The sequence below is a fragment of the Carcharodon carcharias genome, chromosome 12 (genome assembly GCF_017639515.1).
Source record: "Carcharodon carcharias isolate sCarCar2 chromosome 12, sCarCar2.pri, whole genome shotgun sequence".
In the NCBI taxonomy this organism is placed as follows: Eukaryota; Metazoa; Chordata; class Chondrichthyes; order Lamniformes; family Lamnidae; genus Carcharodon; species Carcharodon carcharias.
The window spans coordinates 69,027,145-69,047,044 of NC_054478.1; the positions used below are offsets into that span (position 1 = coordinate 69,027,145).

The following is a 19,900-nucleotide window of genomic DNA, read 5'->3' on the forward strand; positions in this document are numbered from 1 at the left end:
TTGCAGGATAAGCCAGGTAGCTCTAGTGGGGGTTGGGTGAAATAAACTAAAAGGGCATAAAAGGTATAAATGGTGGCGGAACACATTAAAAATAATGGAAATAGGTGGGAAAAGAAAAATCTATATAAATTATTGGAAAAAACAAGGAGGAGGGGGAAGAAGCAGAAAGCAGTAGGGATGGAGGAGGGAGTTTAAGCAAAATTAATCTAAAAAATTTAAATTTATTAATTTATTAACTTTGCTTCCAATCTCCACCCATCCATCATTTTCACATGGTCCATCTCTGACACTTCCCTTCCCTTCCTTGACCTCTCTGTCTCAATTTCTGGTGATAGACTGTTCACCAATATCCATTACAAGGATCCATTACATCCATTACCGACTCCCACAGCTACCTCGACTACTGCTCCTCACACCCCGCTTCCTGTTAGGACTCCATCCCATTCTCTCACTTCCTTCGCCTCCGTCGCATCTGTTCTGATGATGCTACCTTCAAAAGCAGTTGCTCTGACATGTCCTCCTTCTTCCTTAACCAAGATTTCCCACCCACGGTAGTTGACAGGGCCCTCAACCGTGTCCAGCCCATCTCCCGTGCATCCGCCCTCAAGCCTTCTCCTCCCTCCCAGAAACATGATAGGGACCCCCTTGTCCTCATTTATCATCCCACCAGCCTCCGCATTCAAAGGATCATCCTCTGCCATTTCCGCCAACTCCAGCATGATGCCACCACCAAACACATCTTCCCTTCACCCCCACTGGCAGCATTCGGTTAGGATCGTTCCCTCCATGACACCCTGGTCCACTCCTCCATCACCCCTACTCCTCAAACCCCTCCTACGGCACCTCCCCATGCGAACGCAAGATATGCAACACCTGCCCCTTCACTTCCTCTCTCCTCACCGTCCAAGGGCCCAAACACTCCTTTCAAGTGAAGCAGCATTTCACCTGCATTTCCTTCAACTTAGTCTACTGCATTCGTTGCTCCCAATGCGGTTTCCTCTACATTGGAGAGACAAAACGCAGGCTGGGCGACCGCTTTGCAGAACACCTTCGGTCTGTCCGCAAGCATGACCCAGACCTCCCTGTCGCGTGCCATTTTAACACTCCACTCTGCTCTCTTGCCCACACGTCTGTCCTTGGCTTGCTGCATTGTTTCAGTGAAGCTCAACGCAAACTGGAGGAACAGCACCTCAGCTTCCTACTAGGCACTTTACAGCCTTCCGGACTGAATATTGAGTTGAACAATTTTAGATCTTAATCTCCCTCCTCCATCCCCACCCCTTTCCGTTTCTTCCCCCTCCTCCTTGTTTTTTCCAATAACTTATATAGATTTTTCTTTTCCCACCTATTTCCATTATTTTTAATGTATTCCATTGATCATTTATCTATACCTTTTATGCCCTTTTAGTCTTATTTCACCCCACCCCCCACTAGAGTTACCTGGCTTGTCCTGCTATCCATTCTTAATTAGCACATTCTTTTAGATAATATCACCACCTTCAACACCTCTTTGTTCTTTTGTCTGTGACATCTTTTGATTATCTCCTCCTATCACTGCTTGCTTGTCCCAACAACCACCCCCCTTCTCCCCGCCCTCCCCCCCCCCACCCCCCCACCCCCCACCTTAACCCAGCTTATATTTCACCCCTCTCCTATTTTTACTTAGTTCTGTTGAAAGGTCATGAGGACTTGAAACGTCAACTGTGCTCTTCTCTGCCGATGCTGCCGGACCTGCTGAGTTTTTCTAGGTATTTTTTATTTAACTTTTATTCTCACCCTGACACTACTGACCATCCCCCCTCACCCTCAACAGTGCTCATCCTGACGATGCTCCTCTTCCCCTTCACCCCTGACAATACTCATCCTCGACAATACTCACCCCAATGATGCTCACCCCTTGACAATGCTCCACCTTTCCTTCTCACCCCCGACAATATTCGCCACCAACAATGCTCACCCTCCCCCCTCACCCTCACCAATGCTCACCCTAACTCTTCAAGCCCCCAACAATACTCAACCTCACCCCTCACATCCAACAATGCTCACTCTAACCCCTCAACACCCTAATACTCACCCTCACCCCTCACACTCCAACAATGCTCACCCTCATCCCTCACACACCAACAATGCTCACCCTCATCCCTCACCCCTCACATCCCAACAATGCTCACCCTCACCCCTCACACACCAACAATGCTCACCCTCCCCCCTGAACAATGCTCATCCCTACATTCTCAAACCCCAAAAATGCTCATCCTCCTCCCTAAATCCCTGAAAACATTTATTCACCACCCCCCCTGCCCCGACAAAGGTAACTTTTCCCACATTGGCCAGACAGGAGCTAGGGATTCCGGGAGGTGAGTTGTGATAGGGGGTGCATGTGGGTAGTTGAGCAAAGTCGGGTGAGTGCAGGGTGAGTGGGTAAGCATTGTTGGAGGCTGCTGTTGAGTGGATAAGCATTGTTGGGGGGACTGAGCTGTGAGGGGGGTGGTGAGCAGTGTTGGGAGGAGGCTGAGCTATGTGGAGAATATGGTGAGTGATGTGTGGGTGGATGAGCTCCATGTAGCTTGAGGTGAGCAGTGTCTAGAGCAGGTATCTGGAGAGGGGCGTGCGGTGTCAGGAGGGCGGAGAGCTATTTTGGGAGGGTGAGTGAGTTGTTTCAAAAGTGTGGTGAGCTGTTTCAGGAGGGTAGTGAGCAGTGTCAGGGTTTCAGAAGAGTGGTTCAGTAGTGTCAGTAGGGGGATGAGCAGTGTTAGGAGGGGGTGAACAGTGTCGGGAGGGGGCAAGAGGTGTCGGGAGGGGGTGAGCAGTCTCAGGAGGAGGGTGAGCAGTGTCGGGAGGAGGGTGAGCAGTGTCGGGAGGAGGGTGAGCAGTGTCGGGAGGGGTTGACCGTTGTCAGGAGGGTGCTAAGTGGTGGTGGGAGGGTTCAGCAATGTCAGGAGGAGGATGAGCAATGTCAGGAGGGGATAAGTGGTGTTGGGAGGGGGTGAGCAATGTCGAGAGGGGGTGAGCGGTGTCGGGAGTGGGTGAGTTGTGTCGGGAGGGTTCAGCAATGTTAGGAGCAGGATGAGCAGTGTCAGGAGGGGCTGAGCTGTGTCAGGAGGGGGTGAGCGGTGTCGGGAGGGGGGTGAGCTGCTTCAGGAGGGGGGTGGGGTGTTTCTGGAGGGGGAGGTGAGGTGTTTCGGGAGGGGGGGTGAGATGTTTCAGGAGGGGGGTGGGGTGTTTCGGGAGGAGGGTTCAATAGTGTTAACAGGCATTTGAGCAGTGGCGTGCAGGTGACCAGTGTCTAGGTTGCTGTTGAGCTGGACACGCCAGCAGATTTACTTAGAGCTGCGACCCTGAGCAGGCTTTACACCTGCCGGGAAAAGCTCTAAGTAAGTTGGTATAAAGACCAGAATAAATATAGTGCAAACAGCCCAAGTCTGCCTGGTTATGGCCATCTCTGTTGTTGGGAATTGCAGAGCAGTCTGGCAATGAAAAATTAGCAGTCAGAAGTTTAAACTACCCGCTGAAGTACTGTGCATGTGAGCGTCTGTCATGACTTCCTCAGGGTTGCAATAAGCATCAGCAGCTTCTGTTGACTCATTGCTCCCGATAACAGAGGATTCAGGCCATTAACTCTGTTTCTCTCTCCACAGATGCTGTCTGACCTGCTGCGTATTCTGTTTTTATTTCAGATTTCCAGCATCTGCAATATTTTACTTTTGTGTTATCTGGAAACGTCTTGTTGCCTTCCTGACAGCTTTGTAAAACTATGTTAAATCCCTGTTTGTACAGCTGAAGCTACAGCTACAGTTATCCCATGGGAACACCACTCTGCATCCATGTTCTAGAGGAAGGAAAGATGATTAGAAGAAGCATTTTGGACAGGTATGAGAGATATGCTGAACAGCTGTGCTTGCATTTTAGACATTCTTTTAAGATCCTTCTGTATGGTGCTATTTGCGTACAACATCAGACTTCTATAACTAGAATCATTTGAAGAAACCAGCCTGCATGACTATGATTTTTAAAGAATTCCACAAGTGAAATAGGCACATTCCTGCAGTCAGATGTATGGGCTGATTCCAGGAGGACATCTCTGTTAGTTTCTTTGAAGGTTGCAGCAGTGTTAAACGAACTGATTCTAGGAAAATACAGGCAATCTTTATTCGATCTCCCAATCTGTAGTATACACTTCCATCATGGAAGTCACCAATACTTTGCCTGCCAAAACCAGTGATTGAATTAAATTCCTTTTGGAAGGCAGCCAACAGCAGGAAAGAATCTACTACCTATAATGTGCAGTTGGATTCCTGAGTGCACTGCAAAATATACTGCAACTCTACGTCCATATGTGCCTCTGTTCCAATACAACTCTATTCATGAACAAAACAAGCTGCTGGTCGCCCATGGCCATTGGAATTGAATTACCGGCCTGTGCCTAGTAACCCTTGCTGCCCTATGATTCCTTCATCCAGGGAGGTTGACAATGAAAGTATTATTTGAATGACCATGAAAACTTGAAGGATGACATTGAAGCAGTGGCTCATGACACCATTGTCATCAAGTACAAGATTTGTGAAGAGGCACAATGCACGCAGTATAAGTGAAGCACCCCAATGACATCCTGAAGCAGTGATTCTAATGCTTGGATAGATCAAGGAAATGTTGAAGTCTAGTCCAGCTCAGATCTCTGAGATTATTTTAGCTTGCTATGTCCCACAAAGCATTGCCCTGCAAAATAGCTTAATAACTTCACAAGGGTAGAAAGACAAAGCTCATTCAAAAACCCTCAATTACATGTTCACAGTAGAGCAGCAGTTCTAAACCTTATGCTTTGTTCTGGGATTGGACACTGTCACATGATGCAAGTGGGAATTCCTGATCTCATGATAATATTTACCGGATTGCATTTATCGGCAGCTCTTGGCAGAGATTGAAACAATACTGTCAGGTAGAACTTGGATCTAAGACCACCAAATTCTGACAAGCGCACCAGATTTTCGAGATACTGATATCATTTGTAAGTGCTGGTGATTGGCATGTGAGACCCAACTTTTCAACCATGATTTTGCCGCACCATTCTTCTTTTCCCTTTTCTCTCTCTGCTTGTTGTCTACTCTTTATGCACTGCCATGTAAAATATTTTCATATGCTCTCTGCATATCAATTGTACTCTACTGATTTGCTAATGCTGTCCTGCATTTTATTTCAGTTCTGGAAAGAGCAACAAATGAAGTTCGTCTACATGCATTCATTTAACAGATATGAATCTCCAGCATTTACATTTTTTAACATCAGCTATTTACTTTGTTACAGTAACTGGATATATTGAGTGTTAAGTCTAATAAAATCCCTAGGTCACGCAGCTTCATCCTCAGCTATTTTAATATTGCTTATGTAATGTGTAATTTGTCTGTTACCCATTTCTTTCATGTGGTTCCTCTGGTTACCTCTGGTTTGTCACACTGCTTACCTGACATCCAGTATTGGATAAGCAGAAATTTCCTCCAACTAAATAATGGAAAGATAAGAGCAATTGTCTTTGGTCCCCATCACAGACTCCGTTTCCTATCCACTGACTCTATCACCTTCTCAGGCTGAACCTGATCACAGCCTTGACATCCTATTTGGCCCTAAAATAAGCTTCTGGCCATATATCCACTCTATCATGCGCCGAGACCACCTGCTTCCACCTCCATAATATTGCCCGTCTCTGCTCCAGCTTCAGCACAAATGCTGTTGGAAGCCTTTGATATCATTAGACTTGACTATTCCATTATCTTGTCCTGGGCGTCCTCCATTTTGCACACTCTCTTAAGCTTGTGCTCATCCAAAACTCTGCTGCTTGTATCTTAACATGCGCCAAGTCCATTTCAGCCATCAGCCCTTTGCATCCTTATTTTGGCCTCAACTGTGTGGCCTCTTGCATTTGCTGTATTTAATTTAGCTGCAGACTTCCTCCATGAGGGCGATGGGTTTTGTTTTCCCTGGTGGGTTATATGTGAGTGCTGTCAACAGGGCCAAGTTAACAGTAAGGGCAAACGTTTGCTGTTCTGCCTGAGCTGTTACTCCAGACAATGCAAATATATAGTTCACTCAGAGCAGACTGTGTGCACAGAGTGGACCGACCAGCAAAATGTTAATGAATGAATGAATGAGTGGTTGCCCTGAGCTTTGGTGGCACGAGTTCGCAGATACACTTAAATCAACGCACAAGGAAGCTGCCGTTAACCGTTGCTGTTGTATAGAGGCTGCGCGCAGTCATTCTTATGCATCGGTGGTTCAGTGGTAGAATTCTCGCCTGCCACGCGGGAGGCCCGGGTTCGATTCCCGGCCGATGCAACAATTTCTTTTCCCTTGGTGCCACCCTCCCCCCCCACTCCTTCTCTTAGCAACTTTAATCGTTTCTTTTTAATTTTTGAAATCCTCGTTTACTTTGCTCCTCATAATATCTGAATTATTACGTTGCTCCAGTCCGGGTCAAGCCGGAGGAAACGAGCTAAACTTGTCAATCTCGCTGACACCAGAGTGAAGGGTTGGCGTTCCGCTAGTACCTGTCAACCATCTCAGCGACAAATCTCCAGCTGAATGACCAATCCAGTTGGAAAACTTCATCAACTGAAATTGTATTTCACCGCATCAGGTCAGTTGACTCCACTTCAGCCATTATTTAGGGGCAGTTTTCGGGCTTGGGGATGTAGCTCAGTGGTAGAGCGCGCGCTTCGCATGTGTGAGGTCCCGGGTTCAATCCCCGGCATCTCCATAAAGCTGTATTTTATTTATCTTCTGAACGGAAACGCGATGCTCTGTAACAAAAATTAGTTGTGGAGGAGAAACACATAATATTCGCAAAGTGAAAGGAAGAAGAAGCAATTTAAAACGCCGGGAAGGAATTATTTTTGTTTTCAACATTGCGTTAGAGTCGAAGCAAAATCACCGAGAAACGCAAGAGTCTGTGCAACCAGAGTCTCCTTCCCATAATTAAAATTTACCTGAGTGGACACAAGCTAATCTTTGATTTGAAAAGTAAGTTTTTGGATCATTTTATTTTTACGGAAAAGATCTCGGAATTGGGTTACGTTTTCAAACCAAGTGAATTTACAGTGCTATGGGAAGAAAAGCCCAAGCTGCCGGCCAGACAATGCAGCCTGGGGAATAGTACAATTCACAGCCAGTTTCAATATAAGTAGAAAGAGGATTAATCACAACCCTATTATCCAGGATGACAAGTAATATTTAGCAATTCATAACTTGTCCCACATCGCTGTTGAGATGCCACCTTGAACCAATACTGGAGGTGCCCAACATCATGTCCACCAAGCCAGCTCGTTATTCAAAAGAGATCTGCAGAGTGGACCTGCCAATAATACATTAGCTGTGATTAAATTATTTCAGAAGCATCTCGAACAAAGACCAGTAATTCCAATATGATTCTGATGAGGTGGAGCAATTTACCATTGAACCCGTTTCTGTCTGTTTTCTGCCACGTCAATTCATCAGGAGTGGGTGGTGCCAGGGGAGGGGTTGAGTGATGGTAAGAGAGGCACATGCTTCTTAGACAAAAACAAAAACAAAAATACTGGAAAAACTCAGCAGTCTGACAGCTTCTGTGGATAGGAATACAGCTGACGTTTCGAGTACGTATGACTCTTCATCAGAAGGTCCACCTCTGTGATATCAGTTTAGCCCCAGGCATTCCAGCCAGCTGGTTTTGATAGGCCCTGCAGAATCTACACCTACTGGTCACAGGTGTACATCCCATTCTGGGCCTTAATAAGGCCCCTGAAAGCAAAAAAAAAGAGGTAATCAACTCCAGAGGGATTGCTTTTATGATATACCCACTCCATTTTCCAAGAAAATTAGGAAAGCAGTTTTTTCCATTTTTTATTGGCCCAATTTGTCCTTTTTGGAGTTTTAGGTTCTGCTTTAATTTCTGCCTCCACAGAGAGATTGATGCCTCTGTTAACCATCCAATATTCTAATCTTCCCATTCCTGGGATTTTGATCCCATCATGGCACACCAAAGTAACTTCCTGAATTTCTGCTATGCTCCCTCAAAGGAGTCCGTTAACTTCTTAGATTTCTGAGATCAATGTCATCCAGTACATCATTGTTAAAGACATTTAATAGAAAGGGCAATGGTGCCTCCTATTTTGCCTCCTAAGCCTCCACTTTCATTAGAAATACATTCAATTTCCCATCTGCCTTTACTTGAATCTTGGAGCTGGAATATATTTTCAGATAAAATCCAAGATTTGATGATTTACTCCCATTGCTTCCAAGTTCATCCTTAGAAGGGCTGCATGAAGCAATTTGTCAACAGTCATATAAGGGTGGATTAATCAAATTGTCATATGGTGTTCTACCATCTCAAATGTAACTTACCCAAGCCTCATAAAATCTAGCTTGTTTCTTCTTGATTATACCATAGGCCTCCAAAGCATCTAATAAATGTATCACAAGCATTTGAGGAACTACCTTGATAACAGTGAAATATTCTGTCAGTACAATTCCCCTTTCATAGTGATCACAACTGTACTGTTGAACACCAAGAGTGTACACACCTCAGACAAAAATCCAGTTCCTATGCCACAGAAAGACAGCACCAAGGTGTATTGTTGGACTGTAGCACTGGTCCATTTTCTAAATCCATTATTCACTCTTCTCTCCCTTGCCCTGAGTAGCTTTAAGGAACTTGGCATGAATACCATTCATGTCTACCAATCTACATTTTGGTGTGGAGTCTCTACCCTCAGCAAACTGCTTTATGGAGGTCTCCCATTAGCACAAAACATCTGCCGACCTTTCTGAACTCCTCATGGATGGATCATGGTACAACTCATTGGCATCAATGACCACCAAGTTTAATGTTCATTCTAAACCCTGAAAATGTCCACTCAAGTCTTAAGTGTACCAGACCAGTCATTGATTGGCATTAGCCCAGATAAATCTTTTTAACTATGATTGATGACAAACATTAACCAAAGGAAAAATTATGTCAAATAATATTTGTGTAATTGCTGGGCCTTGCAGATGATGCAACCTATTAATATTGCTTCATCTCCCTAAAAACCTTCCTGACAATAAGAAATGCTATATTATAATTTATCTTCACAGTAGTTCTTGATTGTTCTGAAGAGGCTTCTGAAGAGAAATTGTGCTCTCTACTGTCACCCCATAGTTCTTCTTCCCTTCATAGTACCTTGAAAAAGATCTGCTGAGTGAATATGTGGCAGGTGCCAGCTTAAATTGGTTTTTCATTTTGGCCATAGAGCCAAAAAAAATCATTAGCGACATTAACTGCCATTAAGTAGTCTGTTTTACCCACAGTCACAAGGACCCAATCATGGACTTCATGCTCAGCACCATCTTTCTTGCAGCTCGGTGCCTTGGTGCCAACAACCACTCCAATTTAGTGGTCATCCCTTTGTAAGTCCAGCATTTGTTTCAACACAGCTGCCCTATTGACAAAGGAGATAAGCAGCCCAGTGGTTCAAGATTTCTCAGCAATGTCAAACAAGACAATTTGAAAACAAAGAGGTGTGCCAAGGCATTCCTTACTGTCATATGACTGATTGCCATACTGTGAATGCCCCTTAATGAGTGAACTGCAGAAAGGGGTAAAACACTATTACTACCAAAAGGTTTACAAATGAGAAGTTAAACAATTTGATTCTTTTCAGACTCTGACAGATCTGCTGTGTGCTTCCAGCATTTTCTATTTTTAAATGCAGGAGGACGTTCTCAACATAGATTTCCTAAAAAGAACTGGTGTGTATGACTATTACTCTTGCAGTGAGATACAGCAGATGCCATTGATATATGTAATTTGAAAATCTGCCAAATCTTGTGTAACAACTGTTACTAGATATAACCTATGTCACTACTGTACAAATACAGTATACAGACTTTTATTTCAGGTAATGTTTATTTAAAGCAGTTTGGGTGGTTAGAGTCTAGAATAAACTTCCTGAAAGGGTGGTGAAGGGAGGTTCAATTGAGGTATTCCAAAGGGAATTGGGTTGCTACCTGAAAAGAGAAAATGTGCAAGGTTACAGGGATAAGGCAGAGGCGTGGAACTAGGTGGAATGCTCTTTCAGAGAGCCATGCAGACTCGATGGGCTGAATGGCCTCCTCCTGCACTGTAAAGATAGTGTGACACTGTGATTAACTTATTAACGAATCATGAATAATACTGTTTACAGTGATGCTAGTGTCCAGGCAATGATAGTTCTTTACTGGACATTAAGATACTCTTCCAAAATAAAAACCAGATTGCAGACAAATGGCAATTTTGAAAACTCATACACCTTCCACATAAAGTATCTTATTTGTATAGTTATGGAGAGGTTTCTACCTATATGTAACATTCACACATAAGCCAACTATATTTAACTATGCTAATACTTGCTTCAGAGTTTGCAGGAAATGCTTTCAGCTACATATCCTCATTAGTTACTTTTTACAGGCATAGGCAGACATACCTAATGTACACAATTGCGCACAATGCTTTTCATGCCTTCTCTGTAGTAGCAGCAGCTTGGAGTTTAAATAGTTAAATAGTTGTCACATTGGTGACGCTATATGAGTTTTTTATGCTAATGAGAAACTAAGAAAAGGCACTGTGATGCCTACAAGACTGGTGTTTGTGTTTGAGTCCCATGAACCTTATGTTAGCAGCTGCATGCATTGTATGCAAACATGGACAGTTTTTCTATTTGTGTGACAAATCCGTTTTTGCAGTGTATGCTCTCACTAGAAAGTCAATTCCCAGAGCAAAGTAACAGCATCAGAGTGGTCACTGAGGGAGGGGGGCAAAGGTAACTTTGTGGCAGAAAAGGTAAACATGCTGGTGTAAAGCAGGGTGGGGGTGGAAGAAGAGTGTTTCCATGAAAGAGGAAAAGAGTGCCTCTTTGAAGAGGGGAGTGGGTTTTGTGAAAAGATCTCTCAGTGAAAGGGATACAGGACATAATATAACAAGATAAAATGTGTAACAGTTCAGCCATTTGTAAACAACTGATATTAGTTTCCATAAACAGACCTAATCACTTATTAACTGATATATGTCCATTTATATTATGTTGCTTATGGTTTTGTGTAGCCCAATTTATAAATGAGCAGCGTGCAAAAACAAAAAAGATTTGGATTTATTTGTACAAGACAATGGTTAGGTATAGTAACTTGACGCACTCCGTTCTCTCAGGTCCAACCCTGACTTTGTTATCAAACCTGCTGACAAGGGTGGTGCTATTGATGTCTGGTATAACGACCTCTACCTTGCAGAGGCTGAGTGCCAACTCGCAGACATTTCTTCCTACCTCCCCCTGGATCATGACTCCACCACCGAACATCAAGCCATTGTTTTCAGGACTGTCACTGTCCTCATCTCCTCTGGAGATCTTCCCTCCACAGCTTCCAACCTCATAGCCTCCCAACCTCGGATAGCCCGTTCTACCTCCTCCCCAAAATCCACAAACAGGACTGTCCCAGTAAACAGATCATGTCAGCCTGTTCCTGCGCCAAGGAACTCATTTCTTCTTATCTTGAATCCGTTCTTTTCCCCCTTGTCCAGTCTTTTCCCACCTACATCCGTGATTCCTCTGATGCCCTACATTATACCAACAACTTCCAGTTCCCTGGCCCCAACCGCCTCTTCTTCACCATGGACATCCAAACCCTCTACACCTCCATCCCCTATCAGGATCGTCTAAGGGGTCTCCACTTCTTCCTTGAACAGAGGCCTGAACAATCCCCATCCACCACCACTCTCCTCCGTCTGGCTGAAGTTGTTCTCTCACTGAACAATTTCTCCTTAAACTCATCTCACTTCCTCCAGATAAAAAGTGTAGCTATGAGTACCTGCATGGGCCCCAGTTATGCCTGTCTGTTTATGGGGTATGTGGAACATTCCTTGTTCCAGTCCTACTCAGGGTCCCTCCCACAACTCTTTCTCTGGTACATGGATGACTGTTTCGGTGCCGCTTCATGCTCTCGTCTGGACATGGAAAAATGTATTAATCTTGCTTCCAATTTCCATCCCTCCATCACTTTCACCTGGTCCATCACTAACACTTCCCTTCCCTTCCTTGACCTCTCTGTCTCAATTTCTGGTGATAGACTGTCCACCAATATTCATTACAAACCCACTGACTCCCACAGCTACCTCGACTACAACTCCTCACACCCCGCTTCCTGTAAGGACTCCATCCCATTCTCTCAGTTCCTTTGCCTCCGTTGCATCTGTTCTGATGATGCCACTTTCCAAAACAGTGCTTTTGACATGTCTTCCTTCTTCCTTAGCCGAGGTTTCCCACCCATGGTGGTTGACAGGGCCCACAACTGTGTCTGACCCATCCGCCCTCACACCTTCCTCTCTCTCCCAGAACCATGATAGGGTCCCCTTTTCCTCACTTTTCACTCCACCAGCCTCCGCATTCAAAGGGTCATCCTCCGCCATTTCCACCAACTCCAGCATGATGCCACCACCAAACACACCTTCCCTTCACCCCCTCCCTGTCGGCATTCCGTAGGGACCATTTCCTCCAGGACTCCCTGGTCCACTCTTCCATCACCCCCTACCATGGCACCTTCCCATGCAACCGCAGAAGGTGCAACACCTGCCCCTTTACTTCCCCCTCCTCACCGTCCAAGGGCCCAAACACTCCTTTCAAGTGAAGCAGCACTTCATTTGCACTTCCCTCAATTTCGTCTACAGCACTTGCTGCTCCCAATGCGGTCTCCTCTACATTGGAGAGACCAAATGCAGACTGGATGATCGCTTTGTGGAACACCTTCAGTCTGTCTGCAAGCATGACCCAGACCTTCCTATCGCTTGCCATTTCAACACACCACCCTGCTCTCATGCCCACATGTCCATCCTTGGCCTGCTGCAATGTTCCAGTGAAGCTCAACGCAAACTGGAGGAACAGCACCTCATCTTCTGACTAGGCACTTTACAGCCTTCCAGACTTAACATTGAGTTCAACAACTTCAGACCATAAACTCTCTCCTCCATCCTCACTGCTTTTTGATCCCCCTTCTTTCAAATACTTATTTTTTAATTTTTATATATACATTTTTCCCCACCTATTTCTATTATTATTTTTTAAATTTATTTCCATTCATTGTTTTATCCTCACCTTTTAGCCTATTTTGATCTTTTCTCCCACACGATCCCCTCCCCCTACCCCACCCCCACCAGGGCCACCTGTCACTTGCTCATCCAGCTTTCCACTCTTAATGTCCCCAGTAGCACCTCCTTTAGTCAATATCACCTCCATCAACACCCCTTCGAACTTTTGTTTATGACATCTTTTGCAATCTCTCCTTTGCCTCCACCTATCATTGGCCTCCTATCCAGCTTCATCTGTCCCACCCCCCCACTTAAACAGTATATATTTCCCCACATTTCTACTTCTCTTTAGTTCTGAAGAAGAGTCATCTGGACTCGAAATGTTAACTCTGTCTTTCTCTCTACAGATGCTGTCAGACCTGCTGAGTTTTTCCAGTAATTTTTGTTTTTGTTAGGCATAGTGGTTAGGTTAATCTGTGCAGAATTGGATACCCCATTATGGAAATTTAAGACATCCGGCTGGATTTTCCCTCTAGAGATGGGAAACAGGAGTTGGGACTGTTTCCAGAACACAAACTTGCCGCCGGGGCAAACAGTCACTCTCTGAAATTTTCACAGAGGTTTAGTTGGCCTGGAGACAGGTTCTCTGTCCAACTAAGGGTGGCAGATGGGCTCTTGAAGTTGGAGGCCAATCAGAGGCCTTCCAGTGTGAAAGGAGCAACAGCCTACCGACGATGGTAAGTAACAGAGAGGGAGCTCCAACATGGAGTTGTCCTCTCACCAACTTTTTAAATTTTAAACTAAGATACATCAGCCAGGTCATCAGTGTGTGTGTGTGTGTCTTGGGGGTGGTAGGAGAGGGTGCAAGGTGAGATGTGGAGGGATTGGTGAAATACATCTACAGGGGATTTATGGTTGCAGCTGTACCCAGGGAGTTGGGAGGACCTGTAGGCATGCCTGGAGGGCTGGCTTCTTGGCCTGCCATTGAGTGCCCCCCTCCAGGCAGTTAAACTGACCCCACACTGGTTCAGGAAAGTGAAGGCAGACCGAACAATTCCAGTTGGCCTCCTTTGCTGTTAACAAGGTGCTTAACAAGCCTAATCGGCTACCCAATGTGTGGGGGCAAGTAGCCAGCCTCCTGAAAAATGCCAGCACTGGGAAGTGTCGGGAAACCAGCACATCGCCCTTTGCCAGTATTTTTTGGCCCTGTCAGCCTCCGTTCCTGCCCCTTTCAGGTGTAGGGATCATGATGGCAACTAACACACACCTGTTAATTGCTTATTTTCATGATTTCTGCATCAGCTAGAGCTGACTATTTTGTTGATTGGCTGAGTAGGGGGCCAATACCATGAGTGACTAACACCAATTAAATTCAGCCTGCACCTTTTAAAGAGGAGGTACATTGTGGCTGGAGCATGTTCTGAGAGATGTGATTGAAAACAATCTCACCTGGGAAAGAGTGGAGACAAAGATAGGAAGGGAGTGAGCAGTTCCCAAGGCTTTAAAAGGCTATGCACTGGTGCAGGAGGTGGAAAAGGGGTGACATGTCTTTTATCTGCAGAGGGGAAGGAGGCTCTTCAGACATATGGACAAAAGGTAGTGGGAGCATACAGCCAGGATTTAACTCCATATGCTTAACCTCACCCTCGCACACTTAGCACTGCTGGAAGCCTCACATCTACCCCTCATAGGCTGCACAAACTGTCAGCTATTCAAACAAGACCGCTCCATCAACAAAACAGATTGCATGTCACTCATTGACACAGTTCCTTCTCTCTCACAGGACAAGATAATGCATAAGCAGAGGCAGCAGAAGCTAACCTGAAAGGGACAGGCATGCCTGCATGTTGTAAGTGGGATGTAGAAGACAGTGCTGGCCATTAACTGGATGCTCAATGCTGAAGCCCTGGCTCACAGCAGGGCTGAAATCATTGAAGGTGAGAGCATCCTCATACCTAATCCTTCTCCACACATCCCACTTCTCCCTTGTCACACACTCACTTTCTGATTTACAAGCTACAGGTGACATAGACATGCACCTCTTAATTTCCCCCTCACTCCCCACATCATGCATTACCTTTGTACCTTTTTCTTTCCAGGTACCCAAGAGGTGCAACTTGGCAAGGCAGTGAAGGAGCAGCAAGAAGACAGTGTTGATGAAGACAGTCAGTTGACTTCATTCACATAGCCAACTCAGATACTGACATTGCATGTATCTTAGAAGATAAATTAAAGGTAACATTGGCATGGTGAGACACCAGGAATGAGTTACAGGTGTTATGTCAATAAGGCATGGAAAGGAACCCAAAACCAAATGGTTTCTGAATTTTATTCTTTTTGCTATTTTTAAAACAGACTTTTGGCTGAACCAAAAAGATAGCTGTAGATGGTAACTCTTTCAAAAGCTAATGCCTGGGACTTTATCTGTACTGAAACCAAAGCCAGTCTGAGACAATAGATAAACATCCCTTTCAACATCATTGTGGAGAAAGAATGTCACATGACTTGAGTGACCATTTTGAAATTTCTATAATTCTATGAGAACTGGGATATCCTTAGAACACTGCATTAACACCAGCCGGAAAGAACTCCAGCAGCTCCTGGTTGAGCAAGCAGCTGGCCACCATCTCTCAATTCCTGGAATCCTGATTTTCAAAGTTTCTGATAATCACCTGCCAAGTGTTCTAAGCACAGAAAGCCCATCGTGCTGCAGTGTCATTCATTTAAATTCATGTTGTCTCTAACCAGAAACTTGTCTGGACTGAACCCCACCACGAAGGAAACACCCTCTGGACTTTGACTTCTTAGACTTTGGAAATCATGTGAACTAATATTAATTTCTGTAGTTCTTTTATTGTTGTTGTCCACAGTTATAAATCTTCTTTTCTATCTGCCTTACGGTATAAATGTTTAAGAGTATGTGTGTATGTTTGTGTGTGTGAGGTTGCGAACACTTCATGACTGCTGCCACGTTATTGGGCATTGACCTGTATGATTTGCTGTTTGTGGTAGGACAGCAGCTAGGCATTGAGGGAGTGGAATCCCTTTTGGTTCTGATATAGAAAAGAAATGATATGCATGCAGTCTATGGCACCCTGGGAAGTCTGGACTCTTAGCAAAGCTATTTGTGCTCTGCCTGCTACTCTCTGGCTAATAATTTGGATTGCTCTTTTTGAAAAGACAGCATCAATGATTTCCCTGTCACAACAGTGGGCAGCAAACTCCAAATAGCTCCAATTCCAGCCTTAAAGAAGCCAGACTTATAAAAATTCATCACCGCAGTCACTGGCAATGCCATTCCTCTTCTGTTCTGGAGTTGCTGTTGTGAATGCAGCAGGTAGCATGTTTCAGTAATGATGTCATGTCACATGTGCTTTGCTTGAAGGTAGGTCCTTGGCTCGCTGCCTGATGTTTCATCCTGAGTAATTGTTTTGGCAGATTTTGTTAGTTGTGGTTTGCCATTACCTTCCGTTCTCATGGGCAGGGTGAGGAGGCACGACCCAAGACTATATCAACCAGAATAGGAATTTAACCCATATTGTTGATGATATTCTGAAGCACACGCGAGCCACCTAACCAAGTGAGCTAGCCGCAACCCTTTCCCCCAAGTCAGTGATGATATCCTTATTGAAATGTAAATGTCTCACTCATTATTCTTCTCTGAGGTTCAGCTGGAAGAATTGTTACCTGGGCACCCTGGATGTATCTAGCCCCTTGCTGAAAGCTGTTCTCCCCTTCTCCTCCTCCCTCTTCTAGCAGTTTGTCCTCTCCTGCATGACCTCTATTTATTTTCCAAGTCATCCTGTATAGCAAGGGCTATGCCAACTAGCATACCCATGTCTGGGAGCAATTAGTTTGTGCCAAAGCCTTGAAGCTTTTCAGCATCTGCCATTTCCGCGGCTACGTTCGTGGCCAGATGTCTCTGGGGAGGGAGCACGCGGTGTCTGCTCGAGGCCTTCCATGCCCAGTGGGCACCGTGGGGACTGGGGTGTTTTGTTGACCCCTTTAATCACATTTTGATTTAAAGTTTGTAAGTTTCCTTTAAACTTTGTTCTTGGTTTTACAGTTGACCTGAATTAGGGGCTGTGCCTGATTTATCCCAATTTTGTTAATTTGGTTTAATTGTTTTTAACTCGAAAGAGTTACATCTTCTTAATGCTTGGCCTAAATAGCCAAGTGGTTATGGTACTGGGCTTGTAACCCCAAGATCAAGAGTTCAAATCTCACAATGGCAAACTATGAAACAATGTAATTTCATCTGAAAAGTCCAGGCAGTGGGCGATCGACGGGGGAGTCCCGCCCGATTGTTTGTCCCTCTTCCGCGGCTGCGTTCGCTGCCGGATGTCCCTGGAGAGGGAGCACGTGGTGTCTGCTGACACGCTCAAGGCCTTCCATGCTCGGTTGGCACCGCGGGGACTGGGGTGTTTTGTTGACCCCTTTAATCACATTTTGATTTAAAGTTTGTAAGGTTCCTTTAAACTTTGTCCTTGGTTTTACAGCTGACCTGAATTAGGGGCTGTGCCTGATTTATCCCAATTTTGTTGATTTAGTTTAATTGTTTTCATTTTAAAAGATTATCAAGAGTTCAGCATCTGCCATACCACTTCCTCTGGACTACTGCAATTTGAAACAACTATAGAAAGCACTTGTAGATTCAAAGCAACAGCCAGAAAAAAGTGACCAGCAACTAACCTGTAAGTAATTGACTCTACCATCAATTACTTTAAATAGCAATGATGGCAGGTCCTTCCTGCTGCTACACACACGTTCAGCTAACCTTGCAGGTTAAGAGAGGGCATTGGCTGGAGCACTGAGTGGCAGTACTGGGGTCACATTAACGTTGCACACTGATTGCCATGATTTGCTTGCTGTTCACACATCTGATGGATATTCACTGGGTGCGTGCTAACACCCTCATGAATATGGCATCTGGTGCAATTTGCCCATAAGTGTGTGCATGCATTGCAGACCCATTTTTGAAATCTGAGGGCCCTCGTAACACCCAAAAAAGGTACTAGCCAGTCCAATTTCTCGCTTTATAGATATGAGAGACTTAAGATGATAGGACTATTTTAATTGCAGTATTGATTAAACAGGAGATTTACTAATTAATTTTTTTTAATTTATGAAAAAAATTGAAGTGAATAGGAAAAGATTATTTCCTTTGGTTAGAATATGAAGGGGGTCATCAATTGTCACCAAGATTATGAGGAGAGAGGTTTGGAGAAATTTCTTTACACAGAGCTTTGCTACAAGGAATAATTGAGTCAGTGACTACTGGATTTTTTTTTTATATAGAGCAAATGAATACTTCGATCAGAGGAAACTACAGGATGGTGGATTTAAGTCTGGATGATTATTAAAGATGAAAGCACAGTTTTCAGCGATGTCCTTCAGGACTCAGTTAGTAACATTTTGCATAGCTACTCATGTAGAGCACACCCTTTTTTCCCTCAATGCTTCCTTTGTGTAGTGTTCAACATAGAGGAGTACTCATTCTTCAGTTGCGGTTTGGATTATAAGCTTATGCATTTGATGTTGTTTGGCCCGAAGTCATGTGGAATCTTGAGGCAACAGTGAGGACTCTCAGGGCACTTCCACCAAATTGCATACCAAGGTGCTCCCATCTCTAATGAGTCTATTGAGCTGGTGGGAGAAGCTAAGGATAGTGAAGGAAGAGTCTGGGAGATTGGCTGATAGTCATGATTCTGTGAGTTTAACTCAATCACGCAGATATAAGCTCACATGGGCATTTTTTTCCAGGTGCAGAAAAGGACTTTGGATAGGGTCTAGTTCCATGTGATTATTGTTCTAATTATTTTGAATTTGGTATTAATTGTTTACAACTGAGTACCCTGGTAGGCCAATTGAAAGAACATTAAAGGTCAACCACCTAATGTGGAACTGAAGTAATTTGTTGGCCCGATTGGATAGTCTCCCTTTTGGGGAACCATTTTTTTTTAATGATAATCTGGAAGTTTGTTTTATACTAGCTCTAAACCAGAAATTAGGGAACGTGTTCAATTTCACAGCTGGCCATGGTGGAATTTTAACACAACCTCAAAGTAGTAGTGATCTACTACCTCTGGAAAGTACTGGTAATCCTGTAGTCCAGTATTATAACTACCGTGGGGATCACAAAATCTTAAGCGAAGCAGTCTTAAAGGAATACAACTAACCATAAAAGGGGAAATCGTGATGATGGGAGAGAAATGATGAATTGGTTAGCATTTGGAAGAAATGTACATAATTCCAAGTTTGCTATCTACACCGGGCGTGTAGTACATTTGGGAGGGGCTGGAAGGATCAATTGATCAGGCTCTCTATGTATACAGGATTCAAATTGCTACCTACAACCATTGACTATTCATGAATTATTATAATATGAACTGCGCAAGTGCAATTTTATCAATTTCAATAAGCTTCGAATCAAAAGTAACATGGCACATCAAAATGTATAAATCTACATCAATACATTTCTCAAGCTTGTGGTTTGGATGGATGTCCTGCAAATAGCTTGGTAGCGCAGCACAAAATGAGAAATTGTCTCTGAATTGAGGAAAAACGAGTTTTAAATATTCCATCGAAAGTTTGCAGCTGCCTGTTTTAATCTGTTTCTAATTTCGGAGAATGCTTGCCTGATGATATTCGCTATTATTGTAATGCATCATCGCACACGCAGTAAAACTTGTGTTTCCATTGTACAGCCACTTGTGAGGATCCCCTTTCGCTTTTTCCCCCCACTAAATGCCGTCAATGGAAAAAGCCATCAGTCAGGCGCTGGGCTGTAATTGAAACAAATGTGTCTATTTATAGGATGACGCAGGCAGTGAGCGCGCGCCG

The 19,900-nt window shown here is 44.3% G+C and overlaps 2 non-coding genes across 2 annotated transcripts; both read left to right on the forward strand.

The window, feature by feature from the left end:
- The first annotated feature begins 6,256 nt into the window (after positions 1-6,256).
- On the forward strand, positions 6,257-6,327 carry trnag-gcc. Its single transcript has one exon. It is a non-coding gene; the product is annotated as a tRNA-Gly (tRNA).
- A 349-nt stretch (positions 6,328-6,676) lies between these two features.
- On the forward strand, positions 6,677-6,748 carry trnaa-cgc. Its single transcript has one exon. It is a non-coding gene; the product is annotated as a tRNA-Ala (tRNA).
- Positions 6,749-19,900: the final 13,152 nt, after the last annotated feature.